This window comes from Megascapheus bottae, chromosome 26 (assembly GCF_031878675.1).
Source record: "Megascapheus bottae isolate mThoBot1 chromosome 26, mThoBot2.hap1, whole genome shotgun sequence".
NCBI classification, from domain to species: Eukaryota; Metazoa; Chordata; class Mammalia; order Rodentia; family Geomyidae; genus Megascapheus; species Megascapheus bottae.
Genome location: NC_143534.1, coordinates 16,698,655 through 16,725,356, shown reverse-complemented (window position 1 = coordinate 16,725,356; position 26,702 = coordinate 16,698,655). Strand labels below are relative to the sequence as shown.

At 43.3% G+C, this 26,702-nt stretch overlaps 1 protein-coding gene and 1 long non-coding RNA gene across 2 annotated transcripts in view; one reads left to right on the top strand and one right to left on the bottom strand.

Moving 5' to 3' along the window:
- Nucleotides 1-26,702, bottom strand: part of Kiaa1217 (KIAA1217 ortholog) — a 241,203-nt gene that overhangs the window by 121,905 nt on the left and 92,596 nt on the right. The window lies entirely within an intron of this gene.
- On the top strand, nucleotides 16,743-22,302 carry LOC150046003 (uncharacterized). Its single transcript, XR_016532708.1, has 4 exons — nucleotides 16,743-16,863; nucleotides 18,893-19,155; nucleotides 19,691-19,909; nucleotides 20,744-22,302. It is a non-coding gene; the product is annotated as an uncharacterized LOC150046003 (long non-coding RNA).

Sequence of the window (26,702 nt, the reverse complement as noted above, 5' to 3'; positions counted from 1 at the left end):
AGGTTCTTCTTGTTTGTATTTACAGAATATGGAGACACCTCCTGGCTGCGCCTGGATTGCAGTACCTGGGCCCCCAGGCCGTGCTATGCTGCTCAGGATCTTCCCATAGAGAGAAATGGTAATAAAATCAGCTCCTGCTTTCCTACATCCTTTACAGGATGTAGCTTTGAGGAGATACCCGAGTGTCTTATAGAAAACTAAGCCAATTAAAAGCCAATCCGATTTTAAGCCAAAACTCACAGCCAGAAAGGATTCTCCATCAACAGGACAATTGTCCCTTTTGCTTAACACATCTGTGCAAATTTCCCATGTGGTTCCTTTCCAAATTTACTATTTTTACCATAAAGTCGGTTTCTATTATAGAGATCTGTCTCTTTAAGAGCATTATTTAAGTAGGAAAAATCATTGGTGAATCACCATGTAGCTTGCCAAGAGGTGGAGTAATTCGTATAGTCTTCTGTGAAGTAGCTTCCTAGTCTGTACATTCAGCAGAATCACACTATGAAGTCTTAATAGAAAAAAATGGAGTAGAGAGAGTAACGAAGGAGAGAAACAGAGGGACAGAGACAGAGACACATGGAAAGACAAAGAATAAGAGGTGGAGGAGGAGGAGTAAAAGAGGAAGAAAGGAAGGCTGGGAGGGAGGGATAAATGGATGCACTTAATCTAGAAAGATGACCAAAAAATAATATCACTTTAAGCAATCTAGCTGCCTTTACCACCTCTGCTGTGCTGTTGGTTCAAATTTCCAGCCTATGGTAGACCCATTACATTTGATTAACTGCCATTTTCCACTGCAAAAGGCAATAATCCTTGAAGAATGGTGGTAGGTAAGAATAGAGATGTGAAAGCTAATATAGTTCCCTAATAATTTCTTCTGCATAGATATTTCAGTTCCAAGTGGACAATCTCCTCGTTTTCTGTCATTCACTCTCTCACTGCAAACTGATACCTACAAGCAGTCTCTCTCACACACTACACCCTCCCCTCACATGACAGCTTGCCACAAAGACTGCATTTAGTCGAGGGAAAAGATGATGGAAATTGTAGACCCAAGTATCAGATACTCTGTGACTTGACATATGGAAGAAAAAAAGAAGACACAAAGCATTTGGGACAAGAAGTCTTCAGTTGGCACAGGGCTAGGCACTGAGTGTGGGAGGGAGTGATGAGGGGACAGGTACTGCAGATACCACCTGAGCTCATAAGGCATCCAAGGTATATTATATCGTCTAGAAATTTCTTCAGGTCATTCATTAACTGGCCCAGTCCTACACATCTGAACAGCAATAAGGTAGCTGTCTAACCAAGTCACCTCAGCTTCCTCATGCTCCCCAGCTTTATCTCCTTCAGAGACCACTTCCTGTCACCAAGAAATTCTAGTGTAAAAGGTGTCAGGCTAGTGATGTGAAACAGCCATCTTCACACAAACAATCTTCATCTACAAGACTAGAATCCCAGGAGAAATGACATATTAGGTATCTACTACTGCATGGTGCCAGGTAATAGATACGTGACAATCTCACTTAACGCCAACTAACTTCTTAACGGTGGTTGAAAGTGAAGTCACACACACCGAGATTGTTGCACATGAAGAATAAAGTGTGCAGAAGTTCAGAGCTGACACTTTGTGCCTAGAACTCAGAACCTGTGCACTGTCGCTTAGTTTTTTTGTTCAAGGCTGGTAATCTACTATTTGGGCCATACCTCCATTTTGGCTTTTTGATCATTTGTTAGAGATAAAGAGTCTCATAGACTTTTCTTCTCTGAGCTGGTTTTGAACAATGATCCTAAGATCTCAACCTCCTGAGTAGGATTATAGGTGGGAGCCACCAGTGGTGTGTCCCCGCCACACACACACTGAAGCTTAAATAATATGTTGCTTGTAGGAACAGTAGGCCGTCTGGCTAGCTAAAGCTTTCACTTTGAAAATAAAAATCAACATTACTTTAATAAAGTTTCTTTCATCTTCACAGACACCTAATTTGTCCCACAGAACTCCAAAATACAATGACAATGTATTTGAATGACTCATTCTAGTCTTCGTTAATTGGGATAAATTAGTACATAGCTCAAGGACTTGTGAACTCCATTTCCTGCATTTGTCAAAACTTTGAACTCCAAAGCTCTGACTGTAGTTGAAGAAAACTTTCTAGTTGTTATCCGTAGAAAGTTAGGCAAACGTATAATGCATCATCTGTGGACATCCATCCCTAAATATTCTACAATAGTCTCTCCTCCAGAAAAATTAACATGCCTTTGGAAGATGCAAGCTTCTAAACTGTCTTAAGAGTCCTGTCTACAATTTACACAGCAGCTCTACTTTTCTCCATCTAGACCTAGTCTTCCAAAGTCCTTCTGAGTCTTTGATCTGAGGACTGGGGATGGGATAAAAGACAAGGAGCTCTGAGAAGCAGTGCCGGCTTTCATTTGGTTTCCTCCTCTGGCTTTCATTTGGTGTTCTCCTCTTACATACACCTACCCATGGGTGGCAGCATCAGCCACGATCCTCTCCTTCTAGGCGAGGCATCTGCCATTATCAGGTCCAGGCTTCCCTGTGCGTTCTTGCTACTTTCCATAGCTTTGGTGACTGATGACCAGAAAGACCAAGTCTGGGCCACTCAGACCTACCCCACCACTATTATAATGATGTGTGAGAGAGCCTGCAGACATCCCTAGTTTTAGATAGCCGCATGTGACCTTGGGAAGTGTCCTACAAGTGGAAAGATCTGAGGGGCTGGGTTTTGTTGTTGTTTTAACTTTGAGGTGTGCCTGGAACTCTGATGGTTGATGAAGGACTAGTTTTTGTTTTTATTGCAAAAATTAAGCAGTATTCACGAGTATTGCTGCTCATCAACATCAAGGAAGAAGTTCACACAAAATGGGATGTGGGCATGTATTTCTGGGAGCTTCATGTTGGTTGTCTGTGGACAAATGCCAGGTTTACCAGCAACCAAGAAGTTCTGAGCTTGACACCCTGCCCCAGTCCTGATTTTGGGGCTTGGACTTGTGGGCTTGAGGCTGTCCCTGAGCTCTTTTGCTTAAGTCTAGAGTTCTACCACTTGAGCCCTAGCTCTACTTCTGTTTTTTTTTTTTTTTAATGTGGTTAACTGAAGATAAAAATTTCATAGATTTTTCTGTCCAGGCTGACTTCAAACTGCGATCCTCAGATCTCAGAATCCTGAATAGCTAGAATTTCAGATGTGACCCACATACCAGACTCCAACTCTCATTTTAATGCCAACTTCTAATTGCATACCTAAATGTCGCCTGTCTCAGACTGACTTTTGAAAATGGCTATTTCCCTTCCCCAACTTGGACAAAGGGGAAGTACTTTCTGGAGAATTTCTTTTCATGAGTTACCCTTGATCAACTCTTTGTCTATGCTCTGTTTCTTCAAGGCTAATATTTCACCACTTTCCTCACCCTTCCACCAGATGAGCCCCCAGCCGTTATTCATGATTTTCACCTGTGAAAACAACTGTGTTTGGTCTGGAGTAAAAGTGGACTACTCAGCAGGGCAGCAAAGTACAACTGAGTCTTCTGTTTATACATTTTCCTTCCTTGTGTGTATTATTTTACCAGGAGATCCCAAAGATGCAAAAACAGTGGTGCCAGCTCCTCAGCACCAGCTGCCCGCTGATGACCTGTCTAGAACCAGCCACAGGCATCTGTGCAGTGATCATACCCCATCCTGCAGAGCCATCCAAGCCCATCCGCCCCTTCCTCCCTCGCCACGCACACCGACAGATGGCAGCATTCCTGTGACAAGGGTGCCTCTGTAAAAACAGATGATCCCTATGTTTTAAGGGCACACCACACTAGACTCTCTCCAGAGACTATATTTGTGTGTCAGATTCCTCTTTCGAGATACTATTGATTTATCTTGTCCTTTTAGTGGTTAGAAACGAATGAGAAATAATGAAGCTCTTAGGGCTACCACCAGTCTCCAGGGAAAACTACCAAGCCTTTGAGTCTGGAGGTCATTCCACAGGGAGCGTTGTTAACAGTGTCTGCATGCTACTAGGCTTTCCTGAAGATGCTTTCTGTAGCTTGGGCTTTCAAGGAGAGGTGTCTGGAGAGTGCATCTGGAGAGGAAGGAGGGTACAAAGCCAGCAGGAAGTGGAGAGGGGACTCCCCAGGGCTAAGAGGAGATGAAGGGTGAAGGGTTTGCTACTGGTGGTAATGCAGATGGATTTCCTCAAATTGGGTTCCATTCACAAAGAGTAATCCCCACTGGGAAGATGGATGTGTGACTGCGATTCTCAAGCCCAGGAAACTTCAGCAAAGATTCTCAGGCATCTGGCTGCAGGCGGAGAGCATGGGATGCCATTTACTACGAATGCCAGGAGTCCCAGAGCTCTTCATCCCATTTTATCGGATGATGCAAGCTCCCCTGTGTCAAAGTCCCCATGGAGTTCCACAGAACACTTAGGATCTCAAAAGTCTTCTCCAGATGGTCACCTGAATGCATGCCTGCCCATCCCCATCTCCTCTATTCTGGACAGCAGATTCCAGGTTACACAGTTTCTCATTAGACAGAGTCCCTGAAATGAGCATACAAGGGCCTAGAGAGAAGGGCACACAGAAAGAGATACCCATTTTCACTGTCAGGCAAAATTTGGCAAGAAATCAGAATTGCAATGCCTTCCAACTCCAAACAAAACATAGCTAGGAAAGAAGACCCGAAGCCATGGCGTCAACTCCCCACACCTTTGAGTTCATCTTTTAAAGAGACCTTTAGGGGGACAAAAACATGAGAAGGGGGGTCAATGTTCAAGAAGTAATGTACCCACTACCGGATGAATGAAACTATACATTATCCCGACAATAAAATACAATTTTAAAAGGAGAAGGAAATAAAGAGGTCTTTAAACAGACTTCCACTTCTGCCTGACCAATGTCCCTACCATAACTTACTTTTAAGACTCTGCAAAGTGGACTCCAGGTAAATTTGGAAATTTACCATTTTTTTTTATGATCTTTCAAATGACTTGTACTTGTCAACTCCTTCCTTGTATGTGGCTGATATGATTCTCTTTCCTCTTCAAGAGGTTTGGTTTATATAGTTGTCATTTTAGTTGGGGATCCTGTACATGAGTCAAGAGCATCTCGACACATAGAGTTCAGGGTAGCTCTTCCAACCTGCAGGTGCAGATAGCAACCTGCAATCTCTACCACCTGAAATTACTGCTAGAATGGGCTGTGTCCTGCCTCCCCCTCTAGGCCACTCTGAGTTAAAGATTATGATTATTTAAAGAAAGCCTAGTTTACTCACATGCAGGCATATTCACCCCTCCCCCCTCTTTCTCCTCCATCTCTGTTTAGCATCCTATCATCTAATTAGAATTTTAGAATTTTTTTTTTTGCCAGTCCTGGGCTTGAACTCAGGGCCTGAGCACTGTCCTTGGACTTTCTCAAGCTAGAGCTCTACCACTTGAGCCTCAGCACCACTTCCGGCTTTTTTCTATGTATGTGGTACCAAGGAGTTGAACCCAGGTCTTCATGTGTGCTAGGCAAGCACTCTACCACTAGGCCAAACTCCTGGCCCTAATTAGAAAGTTCTATCATCAGCAAATTCCACATCTGGATCTCACCTACTCAGACACCCACCACTGGCAGCCCTTCCCTCGTATAACTTTTACTCACCATTCCATTTTTCCTCTTTCATTGCATGACTACAAAACAAAAGGCCAAATGAAGAATAATGCCAGGTACAGTGGACCCTGTCTATGATGCATCCTCCATGTCCCTTTAGAGGTGCATGAACAAGCAGCTGCTTCTGTCAGAATTTAAAGCGAAAGAAATGATTTTGCCTCCTAAAGCCTAATGACAAATAATTTGCCACATCTTGAGCATCATAGAAAATGTGCAGATATCAGGAAGCTTGAAGCTTAGATAAATGTTCAAGTTCACCAGAGTACATGTGTTGGTAAATTTCCTTTCTCCTCTGAGGTTTCAATTTTGTAGATGCACCCCAGTCCCTTTATTGCCTGTTGCCTTAAATCAAACAATCAATTAATTCCCTCCTTCCCGGAAACAAGAAAGCTATATACTCTAACAAGCTAAGGGTTTAAGAGGCTTTGCCTCCCCTAGCCTTTGCCAGGCTGAGCCAGGCAGCAGGTGCCTAAGGAATTCAAAGACAGGAATGTGTTTTAAAAGGATGGAGGATAAAAGGTGTCTGTGTGGGGATGACTGTTATTACAGTGATGAAAGGGGAAAGGAAGGATCTGCTTGCAGGCTTTGAAAGTTCAAGGAAAATACAATCAGTATAACCCACAGTGCTAAACATGTTCCTCCAAAGGCCTTCTACCAAATGCTGTTATTAAACCCAGCCCTGTGGCCTTGGCTGCAGTAATTCTGAGAAGATGCAGGCCCTGGGCCAGGGGTGGAATCCCTAAAGCTTAACTGCATTGTTGAGAACTTAGCCGGGTTTTTCCCCAGCCAGGGCACAGCAGGGTCCTGGGAGCTCTTAAGATGTCCCCACCACTCACAGTAAAAAGACACAAATGATTTCCTTTTTCTAACTCTGCTGTTTTTAAGGATGGCAGGAGTTGGAAAACATGTCTAAGAGTGAGGCACTCACTGTTCTTATCAGGTTGTTTCATGCACACAGTCCAATGATGCCACATACTGGTGATGATGTTACCAGATGTGAAATCTTTCTGAACCTAAACTCACACTTGAATGAAATAATCAGAGGGGCCAGGGGCATACTTTGGCTGTCAAGAGTGCTTGCCTAACCTGAACAGAGCCTTGGCTTCCATCTCTAGCATCCAAGATAGAATAAAAGAAAAATTAGAGTATTACTTAATACAGGTATGATAAGGAGAAATGAAAATGAAACACTACCTGCATAACGTGAATATCTCAAAGCACTTAGATACCTCTACACAGAACCCAGAATTGTGCGTTCTCTTTCTCTTTTCTCTACTAGTTCTAAATAGCCCTTTCCTACCTTACTTCAGGATCTCAGAGGTCATGGGTCCTCACATATATGGGAAGGATGTGACCCAGTGGCCACACTGCCTTTGCATTGTTTTCTGAAATCAGAAAAAGATGGCTTCAAATTTCAAAGACAGAGAATGTAACAAATTCACAGAGGTATATGCCTCCATGCACTAAAAAGGGAATAAAAAGTGCCCTTTAGTGCCAGGTGCTAGTGACTCATACCTGTGATCCTAGCTACTCAAGAGGCTGAGCCCAAGCAGGAAAGTGTCTTATCTATAACTAGTAAAAAGACAGAACTGAAACAGTGGCTTGAGTGGTTGAGGACCTGCTTTGAGTCAAAAAGCCAAGAGATAGTGTCCAGGCCCTGAGTTCAGGTGTCTGTACCAGCACATATGTACATGCACTCTCACGCGCGTGCGCGCGCACACATGCACATACACATACACACTCATAATTTTCCAGTTCTAGTCTGCACTTTCATCCTGCTCCAGTGGGGATCTTCAAAAATTACCACTCTAGTGTTAACTTGTCTATAAATGCCAACAGCAAGCAAGCAGATAAACAAACTTGAAAGAATTCTTAGATATCCAATTACTTGCTGGTATGTTAGAAGTGGAGAAAGAACAGGAGGGGAGAGGAAGGGAAGGGAAAGGAGAGGTCAGCACTGAGGACTTATTACTTTCAAGCATAAGAACAAAAAATATGGAAAGGAGGAGGGGTAAGTGGTACAGAGCATGCCTAGTGTGCACAAGGCCCTGGGGTCTTACCACTCACCAAATGAACAAGGTGTGGGATGGAATTCATGCTCTATACTCTTTATGATGGAAAAAAATCCATACTATAATAGCAAATCCCTGCTCTGAAAGTAGGAAAAGCAGTTAACGTGATGTGTAAAGCTGGAGAAGGTCTGCGCATCCAGGACTTCTATTTCATACATAAAATATAAGCAAGGAAGCAGCAAAGCTGCCTGTGCTTTGCTTGAGTTGTAGAAATGTAAAAAACAAAAATAATGAAGAACTACAGGACAAACACCTGTGAAGACGGAGTGCTGGAGGGCACTGTTCTCTTCAGTAGGAGCGGTTCACACTCACTGAACTTTTTAAAGTTTGTTTGGATAGAAGCTTCCTGATTTGAACTTATCATCCTAGAAAAAAAGATGAAAGAGACTGACGATTTTAAAAAGAGAAGGTAAAGAAGCAGATGTGGTCCCTGATGATGAGAGAGAGAGAGGGGAAGTGAGAAAGCAGGAAGGGGAGGGAGAGAGGAGATAGGGAAGAAGGGAGGGAGGGTGGGAAAGAGAAGGAAGAAGGGAGGGAGGGAAGTTTTGTCCCAGGGCAAAGTGCTAGATACCCCTGAATATACTGAACATAGCATTTGAGGCCTTACAGTGAAGACCAGTGGAGGAGATGATCATGTCAGGAGACAATGGAGAAACAGTCTAGTGCTGGTGCAGATGGTTCTGTGACACAGACACAGACAGTCGGCAGCAGGCTGGCTGAGGACTGTGGACTCTCCTCATTTCTTCCAAGATGTTAGTTTGCTTGTTTTTTTTTTTTTTTTTTTTTTTTTTTTTTTGCCAGTCCTGGGCTTGAGCTCAGGGCCTGAGCACTGTCCTTGAACTTTTTCAAGGCTAGAGCTCTACCACTTGAGCCTCCACACCACTTCCAGCTTTTTTTTTCTATGTATGTGGTACCGAGGAATCGAACCCTGATCTTCATGCATACTAGGCAAACACTCTACCACTAGGCCAAACTCCCGGCCCTGGTTTTGTTTTTAAGACAGAGTCTTACCATGTAACTCAAGCTGGTCTGGAACTCATGATCCGTCTGCCTCTTCCTCTTGAGGGGTAAGATGAAGATATATTCTACCATGCTGAATTATTTCAGTTTTTTGTTTTTGTTTGTTTTCCAGAACTCAGAGTCTTGCCCTTGCCTGGCAAGGGCTCTTCTGCTGAGCTACATCCCCAACCCCTGTTTCAGTTTTATCATTCTAAACTCACTGTGTTGCTAGGGTTTTTTTTTTTTCAGGTTCTCCTTCAATTTGGGCAGAGCATAGAATGATGGGGATGGATGGAGTATGTTTATTCAAAGCTCTCTGTTAATAGATTTATCACTTGCAGTAACAATAGCTATGCATAGCACAATAGCTCATTGTTCACTGGTCCATCCCAGTTTGGACTCATGGAGTACACAGCAGCACTTGCTTCATTCTGCCCATGTACCGTCCACCAGTTAACCTTTGCATCTGTTCCCCCAGCAGCAGTACACTCTAGCATCCTGTGCTCCAGCGGCAGCTCCCTGTTGAATAGGTGTATAACCTTATTGCTTCACCCTGTCTGTCAATGGTGCCTGTTTACACCTGCTCAAGACAGAAGTGGTCAAAGATGGTAACACAAGGCTGTGCATGCGCACCCAGTCTCAAGGCTTCATGCAAGGTTAGCTAAAATGGCGTGAGCATACATGAATCAAGGTTCAACAGATAAGGGGGAATCAGCTAAATCTCAGACCTTGGAAAATATACATCCACGATGATGCTGAGAAATGCCTAACATTCTATTTACCCTACACTTGCCCAAAATATAAAGAATGACTAAAGTTTATGGGCAAATAAATAATAAGTTGACAACTGACTGGTTGGGCTAGCTTGCAGAGAGTCAAATTGCAGCTCTGGCACTAAATAGAAGAGTGGGTTATATAGCTTGGGTGGGTTATATAACAGCTTCTCAATACCTCCTTTTTCATTTTGGTAGAATAGAGTTGTAGTGCATCTACTTTCTCCTCCAGTCCCCTGGTCCCAGGATGCTAGGAGAAGAATTACTTGTAAAGTACTTTGTTCTAGAAAAGTGTGTATGATCCTATCACCATTATGATCAAAATGTGTGTGTGCCAGGCCAGCCATCAGCAGCTCGCATCTGTAATCTTAATCCCTCAGGAGGCAGAGAGCCAGGGGATCTGCAAAAGCAACGGAAGCAGAAGCAAAGTCCATGAGACTCCATCGTTAATTAAATATCAGGACAGAGGTACAGTTCAACAGGTAGAGCATGAACTGAACAAATTACCAAGTGAGTGTGGAGTTCTGAGTTGAAACCCCGGTTAACAGCAAAAATAAATAAATAAATAAATAAATAAATGAAATGTGTGGTTGGTAAAGTGAGTATATTTCTGGAATTGAAGAAAGCCAGTCATGGGGTTCTGGGATTCTTAGAAAGAGGGGTTCTGTGTCAAAGCACTGGTCAAAGACCTTAACTTCCTACTCTACTGCTCATTCCACAAACCAATTCATGCAAAGTACATACCCAATTCTAAAGTGAGCATGCAATTAGTGCTTATTCTATTATCAACTCTTGCCATCAAAACAAACAAACAACAAAAAAAAACACACACACACAAACATGGTTTAGAAGCTGTAAGCCCTTGGCTCTGGCAAACTTGAGTCATTGCCTCAGTCACTGATGCTGATTAAAAGGCCACATGGTGCTGAGTAAAAAGACACAAGATGAAGTACAACTCAGTGCAGAAAAGGAAAAGGTAGAGTACTAACTCGCTGTGAAGATTCAATTTTCATCAAGTACCTTTGAATGTCAAGTTCTGCCTGAAGAGAGATCAGCATGCACTGCAAAGCCTGTGGACCAGAAGAGAAAGAAAAAGGACGGGGGGGGGGGGGGGGGAAGGAAGGAAGGAAAGAAGGTGAAAATATGAAAAGAGAAATGGATCGTCTATTTCATGATAAAAATGCAGCACCGTTCCCAAAGTAAAAACCTTGATAGGGGCCGGGAGTTTGGCCTAGTGGTAGAGTGCTTGCCTTAGCATGCATGAGGACCTGGGTTTGATTCCTTGGTACCACATACATAGAAAAAAAGCCAGAAGTGGTGTTGTGGCTCAAGTGGTAGAGCTCTAGCCCTGAGAAAGTCCAAGGACAGTGCTCAGGCCCTGAGTTCATGGCCCAGGACTGGCAAAAAACAAACAAACAAAAAACACCTTGATAGTCGGATCCTGTGCTTTACAGTGGAATGTTAAAGGGAAGCCCTACCTAAAGATCAGACTCCTCCCTCCCAGATATCCTCCCACAGGCTAATTTGAATTTACTTCAGATCATTTAAGTACAGACCTATTTTTCCTGAAGTTGTCCTAGAGTTCCAGAGGACTTCGAGAGTCTGTCTCTCCTAAATTCAATACAGTTTGGAGGAGGCCTAAGGCCACCATCTTGACTGGTGCGGGCCACTGGGCCATTGCCCACTGGAGGATTATCCTGAAAAAGTAGTCCTATGAAGCCAGGCACCAGTGGCTCATATGTGTACTCACAACTAAACTCAGGTGGCTGAGACCTGAGGCTCCCCTAGTTCAAAGCCAGCCCAGACATGAGACTCGTCTCCAATTAACTATCAAAGGCTGGAAGTGGAGCTGGGGCTCAAATGGTAGAGCATTAGCTTTCAGGGGAAAAAAAGGGGGGGGGGATAGAGGCCTAGGCCTTGCATTCAAGCCTAGTACCTGCAACAAACAAATGAACACAAACAAAAGCAAGTCCTGTGAATGCAGTTCACTTTGCCTCCAGACTGTCACACCAGACAGAGCTGAGTATGTACAGGAATGCAACTCAGACCATAGTTACTTCAGCACAATGAAGCCTGGAGTCTGCCTTCAGTCTTCAAGGCTTCCTGTGCAACACTTGGAAATTTTCATTCTCTTTGGTCCTACTGATTTATTTTTGGACATTTTTTTATATCACACCTCAGGAGAATCACAGATTGAAGCCAGCATAGTGATAAACTATCAGCTGAATGATCAGTCCAAGCACGCATGAAACCCCGAGTTCAAATCCTGGGACAGGAAAATGAAAACAACCAAAAAATTAAAAAAAAATCCACCATGGAAGGAAATACTTTTTTGCTTCTAAAGAAGAAACTTTTCTTCTAGGTTCAGAGGCTCACACCAGCAATGTCAGCTACTCTTTAGGCAAAGATTAGAAAGAATGTGGTTGAGTCCAAACCAGGCAAAAAGTTAACAACCAGATCCTATTACTAGAGCTAGGTATGGTGATACATGCCTGTTATCCCCGCTATTCAGGAATTGTAAGGAGAATGCAGTCCAGTTCAACCAGGCAAAAATGTAATACCGCTTTCCACAAGTACTGAAGAAAAATGGCTGGGGGTTTGGCAGCTATTTTAGCCAGTGTATGGCCCTGATTATCATCAACAAGAGGGGAATTCTCAAAGGATCTTGAAACGTAAGTCTCTATAAGCATAGAGGAGTTTGTTCAAGATTACAAAAGGAAACTCACACAGAAACCTCTTTTCACCTCCCAGTAGGTCCCACCTGTGTGGAAGGGTGTGGACCGCCAGAGTGCAAAGCAGAGAACACAATGGGCTTGATCAAGTTTCCTGTCATCAGTTTGTCAATACACTGTGATATGGTGACTATCCTCAGAGATAATACTAATCAGGCAAGTTCTTAAATATAAAGACGTTAAGATGTTAACCACAAAAATGCAAATGACCTCACTGTTACCTTAAAGGAATTGCTGAAGTGACAAAAATTATGTTTTACACACACACACACACACACACACACACACACACACACACACACACACACACACATATATATATTTTTTGGCCAGTCCTGGGGCTTGAATTAGGGCCTGAGTACTGTTCTTGGGCTTTCTTCAAGGTTAGCACTCTACCATCAGAGCCACAGCACTACTTCGTGCATGCTAGAAATGATTTGTTTTGTGCTTGCCTTTATGGTTTGTTTCAAAAGAAAGAAAAGAAAAATGATAAAAAGAGATGAAAGAAATAAAGAAGGAAGAAAGAAAAGGAAACCAGCATTGAATATATAGTCATAAATATATGAATATATTCATGGATGTATTTGTATATTATATTTTCCTATATATTGACAAATGAATTAAAAATCAAAGAGGAGGGGAAGGGTTTTTTTTATGGGGAGACTGAAAATTGGGTGAAGTTTGTAGCCTCTTTATTAAGCAAGCCTCCATCATTCTACTTTTCATGTTCATCTGCCATCATTGCCTGGTGGGGGGGTTGAGGCAGGGAGAGCCAGCCTGTAATATGATGAGAGGAAGTAGCTGCATCCTAGACACAGAGGGAGTAAGACACTGTGCACTCTGCTAGCTTGAGCATGGCCTCCATCATCCTCAGTCTGTCTGCCAGTCATTTGCTCAGTGTCATTCTGCTTGTCTGCAAGCAGCACTGAAACCCTGCAGCAGTCCTGAAACCTTGCAGCAAGCCTGAAAACCTGCAGCAAGACAATCACTTACACAATGAATGCCAGTGATGGAGGGATCCATGGTTTCTGTGAGGTCTGAGTGATCTGATAAAGCTGCCCTGGAAGAACTGGTTTCGCCCTGTGATATAGCACTCAAGATTATACAAGGCAATGTCAGAAAATAGTTTTTGAAGTAATTCTACTCTAAAAGCTTGTAGTCTGTCAGTAATTCAGGACTAAAGAACACTCTGTCTCTTTGGGAGTCAAAAAAAAAAAAAGTTACTCAGCTAAGAAAATTGGCTGTAATTGAATCCTTTCTTTAAATGTTCAGGCCAGTAAAGATGGAATAAACTTATGTAGCCTTGTGAGGCTCAATACCTCACCAACAACTTTAACATGATTGCTGGATGCTAAAAGGTCAACAAACAGCCACAAAGGAGTAACTTCTAATGAAAAGAGGCTCAAGGCAGATATGCATATGAGTTTGTAACTCGTAGGATTTTTTTTTTCCCAAGCAGCCCTAGTAGCCCTAAGTCATCCTACAGTCAGCCTGTGAATGCAGAAGAATAGATAAGAATATAACTTTAGGGGGCTGGGAATGTGGCTTAAGGATGGAGTGACTGCCTGGCATACATGAAGCCTTCAGTACCACATAAACTTAAGTGGTAGAATGCTAACCTTGAGCAAAAGAAGCTCAGTGTCCAGGCCTTTAGTTCAAGTCCCAACACTGAAAAATAATAAATTTTAAGAGTTTAGGCCTTAATTTGGATTTGTGTATATGAGCACTGATCCTAGGGCTTGAACTTATGTCCTCGGCACTGTCCTTAATCTATTTTGCTCAAGGCTAGTACTCTTTCTACCACTTGAGCCATAGCTCCACTTACACGGTTTTGGTGGTTTTTGGAAGAAAGAATCTCATGGATTTTCCTGTCTTGGCTGGTTAAACCATGATCCTCAACTCTTGGCCTAATGAGTAGCTAGGATTAAAGGTATGAGCCACACAGCTGGCTTGATTTGAATTTTTAATCTCTGGGGGACCATGGCCATAGGTTCCACGTCAGTCTCCTCGTCCGAAGGCAATAATAATAGTCATAATAATTTCATATTCTAGTCTGTTACAGGGAAGGAAGATGTGTGGAGAGGACTAAGAAACAGTATATAGTACACAAGGCAATATGTGGCTTAGTCAGAGCCTATGGGGTCTTGTCTACCCCGGGTCCTCTGGGAGCACATTCCTCAGGGAAGGCCCCAATCCCTCTATTCCCTTCTAATCGAAAAGCCTGACCTATGCTTTAGAAAACAAATGTATTACTTTTGCATATAGTACACCATGGCTTTCAAAACACTGGGTTAAAACAAGCACCAGTGGCTCACACCTATAATCCTAGATGTCCCAGGATCTCGTGCTCCTTGGCTGTTCTCACACTTTCCAAAGGAGGAAATACCCACATGATCTGGAATTTCTATTTGGCAAACCTTCTTTTCAATTTGCACCTATATACCCTCCCCTTCCATACAGCACTAAACAAAAATACTCAGAACCCTTTAGGAAAAGGCTCTTTCAAAGTCTGGTTTCTGTTTCCTCCTATTACAGAGTTTGTAGAATGCATTATATCATCACTTCAACCGTTTCTGGTGGATGGGGCTGCTGGCTCAGAGGTAACAGAGATGATGGGCTGGCATGGCAGGCTCCAGCTCACACTGGGCCAATGTGCCAACAGGCTTTGCTTTAGAAGCAGCCTCTTGTAATATATGAGGTCTAGCTAAGATAATTTTTGGCAAGGAGGGGAGATAAGACATAGGGTCTTTCTTGAAGACCATCACAAATGCAACTAAAATTTCTATTTTCCTCTCCCAGAACATAAAGCCCAAACCCGAAACCTCAAAGATGCTGGCCAACTTGCGTCAGAAGTAAGACTAGTCACAGCAGTCCAGGTGCAGGCAAGACAGCTGAGTCTTCATGCCACATTTATTCTGGAAACTTCCACAATGGCTGGCAGTGGTATAAATGAGATGTGTGGAATGACTGCTGACATCCCTCTGTGAGAGGCAGGTAGGGGTCCAGAAAATTCTGGGCTGAGTGTCAGACACCTGATTTTTCATCCAAGCCCTACCCTTAACTCAATGTAATTTAGCTGCCTGTCTGAGCCTAGGTTTCCTTATGCATTCAAATAAAGGAGTAGAAGAACTTTTCAGGGCAAATCTTAACTCTGCCTTGCTCTAGATACAGATTGCCTTCCAAGATGCCAGGACCACCAGAGATCTCATCTCACCGAATCAGTTTCAAAGATGGCATAGTGGAAATGGCTCAAGCTCTGGGTGCTGTCTGCCAGGCTCTGTGCTTGTGGCCCATGGGGAGAAGTCAGGAAGAACTGAGCAAAGTTGTCACTACCCCACTCATTGGCTGTTCTACTATTCGTTGTGGGGTTGTGGTTGTGGTTTAGCAGTATTGCCTCATACTTGCAAGACAGGTACTCTATACTGTCATTTTTAATGTCTAGTCACATCTTTGACTCGTGAAACAAGATCTTTCAATCCTTTCTAATCAGAAGAGTGGATTCTAGGAGCTCTTGAAGAAGCTGGATGTTTATCTCTCCAATTACAATGAATTAAAATGGAATGCATGCTCATAATAATTCAACTCAAAACAGACTTTGCTAAAATGCCTGGAGATAGCAAGCACAGTGGAAAAACTGAGCTCTGAGCATGCGCACAGCTTCGGCTCTACCCACAGCTTTGGTCCTACTCGGAGAAAACCTAGACCAGCCAGGTCAAGGAGCAGGAAACAGCTCCGAGCAACCTGCACACGGTCCCAGCTGTTTACTGCCATGGCCGCCCGCGTGTGGCTGCCACTCACATACGAGGACGACGAGCAAGGCCCCGGGGAGGCTTCCAGAACACTTGGAAGATTACCAAGTACTCTTCCAAAAGAAGTTCGCACGGTGCGCCCTGAACTCACCTTCCGGGCAGAGCATTCCCGAAACAAGCTGAAAACAGGAGAGAACTGAGGGAAAGGCGGACTGTTAGATGGGTAGCGCTAGGATCTGAAGCCCGGCCGCGGCACGTGGCGCCTCTCGTTCCCATAGTGCACCTGCTCAGCCAATGAAAAGCGCCGCGGTGCGCACGCGCAGTCCGTTGGGCACCAGCGCCAAGCCCAGGGGAGGAGACGCAAAGCCTGAGTTCCAGGGGGGCCCCCACTTCACCCGTCTGGGAGACCCCTTGGGAGAGTCTCCTTCTGCTGCTGTCCTTTCACTTTCAGATGAACTTCGTCCGCTTTAAATAGTTGCCTGCCTTTTAATTCTCCAGTAGGCAGAGGAAACATGCCTGGTCGCTAGACAGTATGGAAACATGACGGTTGCGCAAATTATGTCTGGGAGGGACGGGAAGACAGAAGTGGCTCCTGACAACCGACTTACAGTGCTACTGCAGAGTTGGGTTTTGCCATGAATGAGGTCCAAATACACGGCTGTGCCACACTCCCCCGCCAGGCTGCCCTTAATCCGATTGGTGGGGAGGAGCATGGGGTCGTTCTAGGGCCCTATGGAGACCTCGACATTCTTTCCACCCCTAGCAGTGCCTTAAAGAACCCCACAGGAACCGGCCAGCTGCCACCCATCAACTCTCAGATCACTGAAAAGCCACACTGCCTCCTTCATTTTGTACTCCCAGGCAAGACAAAGTTGAGAAGGTCACTCATAATTTTCAGAATTATTTGCTCTGTGGTAATTTAATTCTTAGGGATGTCTGGCATGCAGGCCCTCTCATTATTCACCAAGTATCTGGATGACCTCCTATCTCTTTTACAAAGCCAATAAATCCCACTTGCAAATGATCAGCTAAGGCATAGCAGCCATTCCCTGTCTCTGAGTTACTGTTAAGACTAGATAAGCTGAGCAAGAATAACACTGTTTCTATCCATTTCTAGTCCAACCTAGAACTTCTCTATATGTAGCTGAATTTGAGATACAACAACTTTACAATGAAACAGCTTTACAATTCAGAGAGTTTAAACCGATGGACTATGTAATGGATCAGTATAAAACAAGTTTATACTTTTTTTTCTCTATTTGTGTCAGTATTGGGTTTTGAATTCGGGGCCTGGAAGCTGTCCCTTTCTCCTGTCATATGAGCCACAGCTCCATTTCAGGATTTGGGGTGATTGAGATAAACATCTCATGGACTTGCCTGTGTAGGTTAACTTTTCTTGGACTTAATCTCTCCTTAAAGGAGATGCAGAGCCCTTCAACAATGTACTTCCTGAGTCAGCTGCAAGTTCCAACAGTGAAAAACCTAATCCCGTGTCCTGGATTCACTTGCCACCTTCCCTACTCCAGTAGCGCTAATAGCACAGCAGACAAGGCAGCAGTCAGAGAGAGCCAAGGTCCAGAGGGAGCCAGGCTCAGGCCGGCCCAGGCCAGCTGTGGACAGGGCCAGTGATCCTTTGTGAGAGTATCAGGAAGGGTGGGCAGCACCTGGCCCTAGGTGAGGTAGTCCTGGTGAGCTCTCTGGCTTCAGCCTGGATAGGCTCTTGTGCTATCACACGTGTGGGCATGCGGGGCCCTGACCTGTAGACACACTGTGGATAATGACTCCACTTCAGAGCTTCCATGTGTGCTCCAGAAATCCCTCACCAACTTGCCTCCTACGCCCTGCAAATCCATACACAGGTTCTTACTGAGATAAGCAGGGCCTGGACACCTTATCACTAAAAGTAGATGACATATAATAGATTGACTAGATGGGATTCACTATCAATAAACCTAGCTGAGGAGGGGTTTACTAAAGTGCAGGAAAAGGGATCCCAAAAGGAAGTAAGTGGAGCAAGAGGGAACTGTCCATGATATCATATTTCATGAATTCTTCTTCCACCCAAGCAAGAAGAAAGGCCTTTATCTTCCAGAGCTCCCCAACTTGTCTTCTCCTGAATGACTTGAACTTTCCCAACAGCACACTGAGCAAAAAGGGTCCTAGTGAGCCACCCATCTACACACACACACACACACACACACACACAACCTCACAGCTGAGTGATCAAGTAAAGTAAGACTCTAAAACTCTAGGCACATATTCACTCTTCCAAAAGGTGACAGTTGAAATATAATGGCCCACTAGGTATGATCAACCCAGGAAACGACTCTTGCAAGTAAGATGTTATGTGTAATTTTCACACATACCTCCACCACACTTATCACTCACCTCTCTACCTGCCCACTTGCCATGTGTTCACTCAGCTCGCTCCAAGGACTACAGGAAAGGAGTTTAGGGATAATGTGTTTAATGAAGTGTCTTCCATTCCATCACTTAACTCTACAACCCAACAAGGATAACCTAAACTCCCACCTGTATAGAGAGGATATGCATATTCTATTTCAAGATCAACTACTTGTGGTAAAAGAGTTTTCTGTCTCCTTCTGGAGATGTAGAAAATTAAAGAAGCATAATTTCCTTGCCAGGGCCGGGAGTTTGGCCTAGTGGTTGAGTGCTTGCCTAGCATGCACGAAGACCTGGGTTCGATTCCTTGCTACCACATACATACAAAAAAGCCGGAAGTGGTGCTGAGGCTCAAGTGGTAGAGCTCTAGCCTTGAGAAAGTCCAAGGACAGCGCTCAGGCCCTGAGCTCAAGCCCAGGACTGGCAAAAAAAAAAATAATAATAATAATTTCCTTGCTTCTCTGTCGGGAGATTTTTTCTTTAATTCCTTATGTCTTCTGTCCTAGGTACTTCTAACTGGTCTTGGAAACATGCAGGAGATAATCAATGCAAAGACTGGCTTCAGGACAGCACAATAAAACTTAAACAACTTTTGTCATTCCATGATGGAAAGTGGACCTCCTGCCTCCCTCTAGTTTCAGCCAGGCTGCACTGTAGCTGCTCCTGGAATTCTGTGCGGTGAAAAAGCAGCATTTTTATTGGCCGTAGATGCTCATCAGCCAGGTCCCATGGTTAGGAGCAGGAAGTACCTGCTGCCGGGACAACCATGGTGGGACTTCACATGTTTCTATGCCCAAAGCCAAAAGTGATTGAGTTACCTCCATTCTTCCCTTAAAACCAAAACAAAATAAAACAAGAAGTGATGCTGGGCACAGTGGCTCACGCCTGTAATCCTAGCTACTCAGGAGGCTGGGATCTGAGGATCGCAGTTCAAAGCCAGCCCAGGCACTAAAGATCGATAGACTCTTATCTCCAATTAATTACTAGAAAACCAGAGACGGTGCTGTGGCTCAAGGGGTAGGGCAGTAGCCTTGAGCTGAAGAGCTCCAGGACAATGCCCAGGCCCAGAGGTCCACCACCAAGACCCACCAAACAACAAAAAAAAGTGTAACGAAGGGAGTGGGGGTAACATTGTCCAAGAAGCACTCTACTCCTTACCTTACTTATGGAATTTTAATCCTTTTGTACAACTCCTTGGTAATAACATTTAATTTATTAATTCAAACTATCTTAACCAAGGTAAAGGCTAGTCATATGTCATGCCTTCTTTTAATCTCCTCATTTCCTTCTATCTTTTACTGCAGGACTAGGTTCTTTTCATGCTCCAGTTCTCCTGCCATCCAACAACATCCCTGCAAAGAACCTGCTCCCCTGCTTTCTGAGCTACAGCAATTGTGGAGACATGAACTCTGTGACAGCTTAACTGTCTTTTCTGCTGAGCATACGTGATCTTCTACTGAGAAAAGTCTTTTTAAGAAGAAACGTCATTTGTGCATTTTATTCCTTCAGATAGCTCTCATCCTGTAAGAAGTTCAGTAAATCTGGCACATGCCTCCTTTTTCTTGATGACAGAGATTACACAGGGATGTTGCTAAAATATGTATAAATCAAACTCTGTGTGTGTGTGCGCGCGTGCGTGTGTGCACACGCACGCACACAAGTACAGATACTGTGGCTTGAATTCAGGGCCGTATGCACTCACTTAGCTTTTTTGCTCCAAGCTACTTATTCCAAATAGCTTCAAACTGTGATCCTCACATTTCTGCCTCCTGAGTAGCTAGGTTTACATGCAGGACCCACCAGTGCCATAGAAACAAATCTTCATTGAATTAGACTTTTCCTTTCTCAATTAGTTCAATATTTGCCTTACTCCATTGCTTTTATTTTCCTTTAAAATTGACTTCAAATACATGTTCCTCATTGAATGTGGAGTTGTAAAAGATGTTGAGTTTATTATGTGGCTAGTAAAATAAACCAAAGTAATTATTTTAGAAGCAAATTTACTGGGAATACTGTTAAGAATAATTGTACCATTCCGGTGCTAGTTCATACCTGTAATCCTAACTAGTGGAGGCTGGGAGCTGGGATTAAGATTAGAAACCAGCATAGGCACACAAATCCAGAAGACTCCAAACGTACATGTAAGAAGCAAACAGTACGATGTGGAACTGTGTCTTGGTGCTAGGGTGCCAGCCTTGAGTGAAAAAGCTAAGGCAGGCATGGGACTACAAGTTCAAGCCCCAGTACTGATATGGAATTTGTTGTATTTGTTTAATGTGTGTGAACTCGTTTTAATTAGTATTCTGACTTTTATTCTAGTATACATTTTTTCATTTTCCCTTCTTTCATGCCAACAGAGTAATCCCCAGCTATGAAAACAAAATAATTTTAAAAATAAAACTTGTGATGTAAGCCTTATGGCTTTTTCCATGGCAAGATTCCAACTACAGATCTCCTCTTTACCCAATGCCAAGAGTATTCAAAGCCAGTACGTGGATAAAAAAAAAAATGCAGCAAGTTTCCAGTTCTTTCTTTGAGAAATGCAAGCCAAATGTTAAGGAGGATCTATATTACAGGAGAAGAGGATATGAAAACTTGAAATGGTGGCCTGCCTCCATGCCTATTTTCCCAACTTCTAAGTAGCTTACTAGCAAAGCCTTTAAAAATAAGTCTGATGGGAATGATCACAGAGTGCCTGTGCTTCTCACCTCACTTCATGCTAATGACAGGTCTGCAAACACTCTAGAGAAACTTCTTCCAGAGGTGGGCAGTGGGTGAGAGCCATTCAAGACATGAGCTCTCAACCACCTTCACCCTTTGTCTTCCACACTTGTCTAAACTTGAAGTGAGAAAGAGCCCAGGTATCAATGATGATGATCAACTGCTGTCATTGTTTCTAAGCAATGGCTTAGACTATTCCTAGGTGCCTTCACAGTCCCTGAGCCAACGTCCAAGTGCCTAACAAGAGTCCAGCTCTACCCAGGAAGAATCTTCAGATTCTAAAACAGTCTTATTGAGACAAAGACAGCATGTTGATGAACAGAACTCAGCTGTCCACTGAAAGAGGAACATAAAAACAAAATGGAATATTGACACACAATGGAATATTACCCAGCCTGAAAAAATGAAGGACATTCTGATATAGGCTACAACACAGATGAACCTTTAGTACCATGATAAATAAATCACACACATGAAAGATAATCACTGTATGATTTTTTTTACTTATATGGACGCTCTATAGCAGTCAAACTAAGAGGAATGGAAAATTGGATGTTGGTTAAGAAAGGAAAATGCTGAGTTATTGTTCAATAGATATGGATTTGTAGTTCTGAATGATGAAAAAGTTCTGGAGTTTGAAGACACTTAACATCATGGAAGCAGATATTTAAAAATGACTAATACGGGAAATCTTAGGCTCTAACTGAAAATGTTACTATGGACAGTCTAAGCAAATATATTTATTTGAAGGCCAAACAACAGCCTATATACTGTCTCTACCCTTTCTCATGGCCTGTATTGTTTCTCTGAACAATTCCTATGGGCCTCAGCCCACTTGCTCCACAGTCTGTTCTAACTCAGGAGCCAAGACACAATCCCACCATTAAACATATGCAAGACAGATAAAAGGAAATCTCATTTATTTTCTTTCCCCAGAAATAGTTAGGTCTCTCCCTGGAACTATAACATGTACAAATAAGGAAATCTCCTGGCAGGGACCGTTCTCTGACCATGGTTAAGTATAGATCTGTGGAACATGAAAAGCTATTAAAAGGTCGTCCTCTGTTGGAAAAGACTGGGTCTGTGCAGGAGGAAAATCCTTCACTATTCTTGTTAACTCAAGGAAGGCTTCGGGTTTCCACATTCCCCAACAATAAGGTCAGAATGAACTTGGAATCTACCCCAACCTCCACATCTTGCTGTGGCACATTTATCTCAGAGACCCAATCAGTCCTGAATGCTGTAGAGGCAGACTTTTATGAAAAGTCAGCTGGGATACCTTGTCACTATATGATGGACACATGTTAAAAACCACAAAGCCACTGCACATGAAAACAGTCCGACTGTGTACCACTGTGTACATGAAGAGTTCTAGTCATTTCCTTGTTATAAAACATTGTCACAGATTCTTGAGATGACATCTAAATGTATCTTTCAAGATGTGATTTTGTTTTTTTGGGGGGAGGGGGGGAGAGGGTGTCAGTCCTGGAGCTGGAACTCTGGGCCTGGGTGCTGTCCCTGAGCTCTTCAGCTCAAGGCTAGGAACTTGACCACGTTGAGCCACAGCATCACTTCCAGTTTTCTGGTGGTTAATTGGAGATAAGAGTCTCATGGACTTTTGTGTCTAGGCTGACTTTGAACCATGATCCTAAGATCTCAGCCTCCTGAGTAGTTAGGATTACAGGTGTGAGCCATGGTGCCTGGCTTAAAAAAATAATTTATTTCTAATGTTGAGATATTAAGGTGTTTTAAAAGAGCTGCTATTTAAATAAAAGTTCATGAATACCATGCATGTTGATCATTGTTACCTCTCTCAACACTGGGGTGGGTTTTTTGTTTTGTTTTGTTTTGTTTTGGAGGGACTTGAGTTTGCTAGACAGGATCACGACCATTTGAGCCATATCTTCTGGGCCTTTTTTGCTTTAGTTATTTTTTTAAATAGTCACACATTCTTTTTTTTTTTTTTTTTAAACTGGAGCCAACCATAGACTGAGATCCTCTTAATCCTGCCTTCTGCATCGACGGGATTACAGGCATGACATGCCATGCCCAGCTTATTTGCTGTGAGATGGAGTTTTCATTAAGTTTCTGCTTGGGCTAGCTTAATTATCTATCATCTCCATCTTTACTTGCTAAATAGCTGGAATTTATGGGTGTCAGCCAATGTGCCCTGCCCAAATAGTCAACCCTCTTAAGCTTATGGTTCTTTGAATATATATACATACATATATATATATATATATATGTATGTATGTATGTATACCAGGGCTAGAACTCTACCACTTAAGCCATAGCACCACTTCTGGCTTTTTTCTATGTATGTGGTACCGAGGAATCGAACCCGGGTCTTCATGCATGCTAGGCAAGCACTCTACCACTAGGCCAAACTCCAGTCCTGAATATAATTTTTAATGTTATAATAATAACATTCTAGGGTAACTAGTTGTGTAGATAGTATAAGGCAAGGGCTAATGCCTTTGTTTCCCATGTAAATATTGTTTTCCCAAAGGCCACCTGTTGAAAAGAACGTCTTGATCTCACAGAATAAGGGGTGGAGGCCCAGGAGTTTGGCCTAGTGGTTAGGTTACTTGCCTAGCATGCACAGAGCCCTGGGATCGATTCTTTGGTACCACATACATAGAAAAGCCAGAAGTGGTGGTGTGGCTCAAGTGGTAGAGCACTAGCCCTGAAGGAAGAAAAAAAAGCCCAAGAACAGTGCTCAGTTCACCCTAATGGCTGAAAAATAGGAACACAGCAGTCCATCAGCTGTGACTGTGATGAACAATTTGTGCCTGAGTTCAGTATACAGGACTGGCAAAAAAAAAAAAGAATTGGGGGTGGAACCCAGTACTGAAAAAAGAAATTGTTTCAATACAAAGTTTTCTAAGCAACTCTTAAACTCACAACAGTGCAGTCCCTTTCTTTAAGCAGGATCTTTCCAGGCCATTCTATCTAAATATAGCCAACACCTGTACTTCCATCCTGCATGCCAAGTCCTGGGCAAATCAGCACAGACCCAGGGTGACGAGGATGGAGGCACAGCTCTCAGTTCGTGTTGGGAAGGGCAAGACAGACATAGAGATGCTCACTGCGGCTCCTCCGTGCTGAGCACAGTCCAAATGCAAGGCTGGCTTAGAGAAAACATTCAAGTACAGTTAGCCATAGGCACAAATGGAAAATAGGGGGGGAAATCAGTGTCCTCTGAACTCTATGTTCTTTGTATTCTTTTTTTTCTTGCTGGAGGTCTATCACCTGGGGCCGGGCACTCTCATTTATGGTATACAATTTGGCTGTGTATGTCAGCACACACCTGTAATCCTGACACTTGACAGGTCCACGTCAATGCCAGCCCAAAAGCCAAGGCCAGAGCGAAAGCTAGTGAGGCCCTATCTGAACAAACAAGCCTGAGTAGTTGCTCAAACTTGTAATCTCAATTATATGGGAGACTCAGGTATGAGGATCTTAGTCGTATGCAAGCCCTAGGCAAAAACATGAGACCATTTAACTAAAAAAAAACAAGACTGGGGATATGGCTCATGTACTTATCTATCAACCTAAATTCAAATTACCGAGGAAGAAAGAAGAGAAGGAGGGAGGAAAGAGGAGAGGGAGGGATGGTAGGAGGGAGACGAGCAGGCTGGACCTGGCATACCCACAGGGTTGTCCTATCTAGGCAGTCAGTTGTAGAATATCTCATAATCCCACAGTGAAATTCCACACCCACTAGCAGATCCTCTCAACTCTTTTCATCCTAGCTTCTCCAGCTCTCAGCCATGGCTTACTACTAGTCTAGGCTTTCTACTGTGGACACTTCCTATGAATGCAATCACAAGAGCTAGCCCTCCGTGACTGGCTCATTTCACATGGCATCCAGTCTTCAGTACTGTTCGAGTACCATCTTTGGGTCTTGTACAAATTGTTCATCATCACAGTCACAGCTGATGGACAGCTGTGTTCCTATTTTTCAGCCATTAGGGTGAAATATGGCTATGATCCTCCAAACACCAAGTTGGGTGTGGATTCCATTTGCATTTTACAAGAAGACAATGTGCTCTGATTGGAATGGCATATACTTCCGGCAATAATTGAGTGCCAATAATATGACAACTATTGGGAAATATATGAGATATTCCAGCCTCCACAAATCACCCAGATAACGACAGGCTTGGAGCCCGCAGCCTCCTGTGCCATGCGTCTTTCCACACCAGGATCCATTTTGCAATATTATAACCAGATGCCAGATCCCAGGCTGGGGCAGCAGTGAAAGTGGTGAGCAGAATGCACAGGGCCTGTTGACAGAGCTGAGAGGCCCCAAGGAGACCGGCAATTATGCAACACACACAGGGCACAGTCTGTAAAGAAGTTACCTCCTAATTCCCCAGAGGGCTACGCACACTATTGTGGTAGGAAAAGGAAAATACCAATTTTAGGAAAGACTGAGTTCTTCAAAATAGATACAAATTTTGACATGGTTCAGAGGGGTAGGAGATAACTCCCTCATCTTTGGTTTTGTGTTTGTTTGGTGGTACAGAGGTTTGAACTCTGGGCATTGTGCGGAGCTATGCCTAACTATGCCTCCAGATAGACAGGGCCTCACTTTCTTCCCATCGTTCACTAGGACTGTCATCTACTAATTTAGGTTATATGTTATAGCTAGAATGACAGGCATATTCAACTACACTCATTTTCTTTTTTTTTCATATATTTTTTATTGTAATTAATAGAAGGGTTACATGATTTTTGCCAGATAGAAGGTGCATTAATTCACATACAGTGATACCCTTTCACATGTCTTGGTCCCCATTACTCTTCCCTCCAACCCCCCATCTTGTTTTCCCCCCTTCCCTATACAATTTCAAATAACCAAATACAAATATATCCGATATATCAGGTAACAAAGTGAGACACTGTAACAATATGAGATAATCTGCTGTTCTTTAAGAATCCTTTTGCTTCCCCCAAGAGACAAAAACTCATTCAGCTGACCCGTCCTTCAAGTAGCTACCCCTGTAGTTACGTTACACGCCTCACCAAGAAAGCTTCATGGATAAGAGAATGCTTCAATGCCCCCTCTGCTGCAGTGCAAAATTTAAAGAGTAAAGTCAGTCCATTCCTCTATACTGGTCGTGTGATATGGTCATCACAAAGAATTAGAACATCACTCATTTTCTTCTACTGAAAGAGCATCTTAAAAACTTCTCTGCCTGGGCACTGAGATTTCTTCCCAATCTTAGCTTTCCAAGTAGTTAAGATTACAGGTATCAGGCACTAATGCCTCTGCTTTCAAACATGCTCTCACTGTGATCCAGTATGGTAGCCCCTCAAAGACTTGCATAGAGAAAACTAATCACGTCTTTATGGCCTGATAGGTGTGACTTATGGACAAGCTTCATCAGCCTTCTTCACATCAGACTAGATTGTATCTATCCCTCCCCCTCAATCGATGGGTTGCCAATCTGTCACACACACAGGCAGACACCATTTGCTCTCTTTCACTGCTAATACTTGCTCCCTTCTACCCTGCAAGGTTATTTCCAAATCAATTTTGTGGTGCTATTTTAGGATGAATGCTGTGACTTGGTATCTATCTCCCTT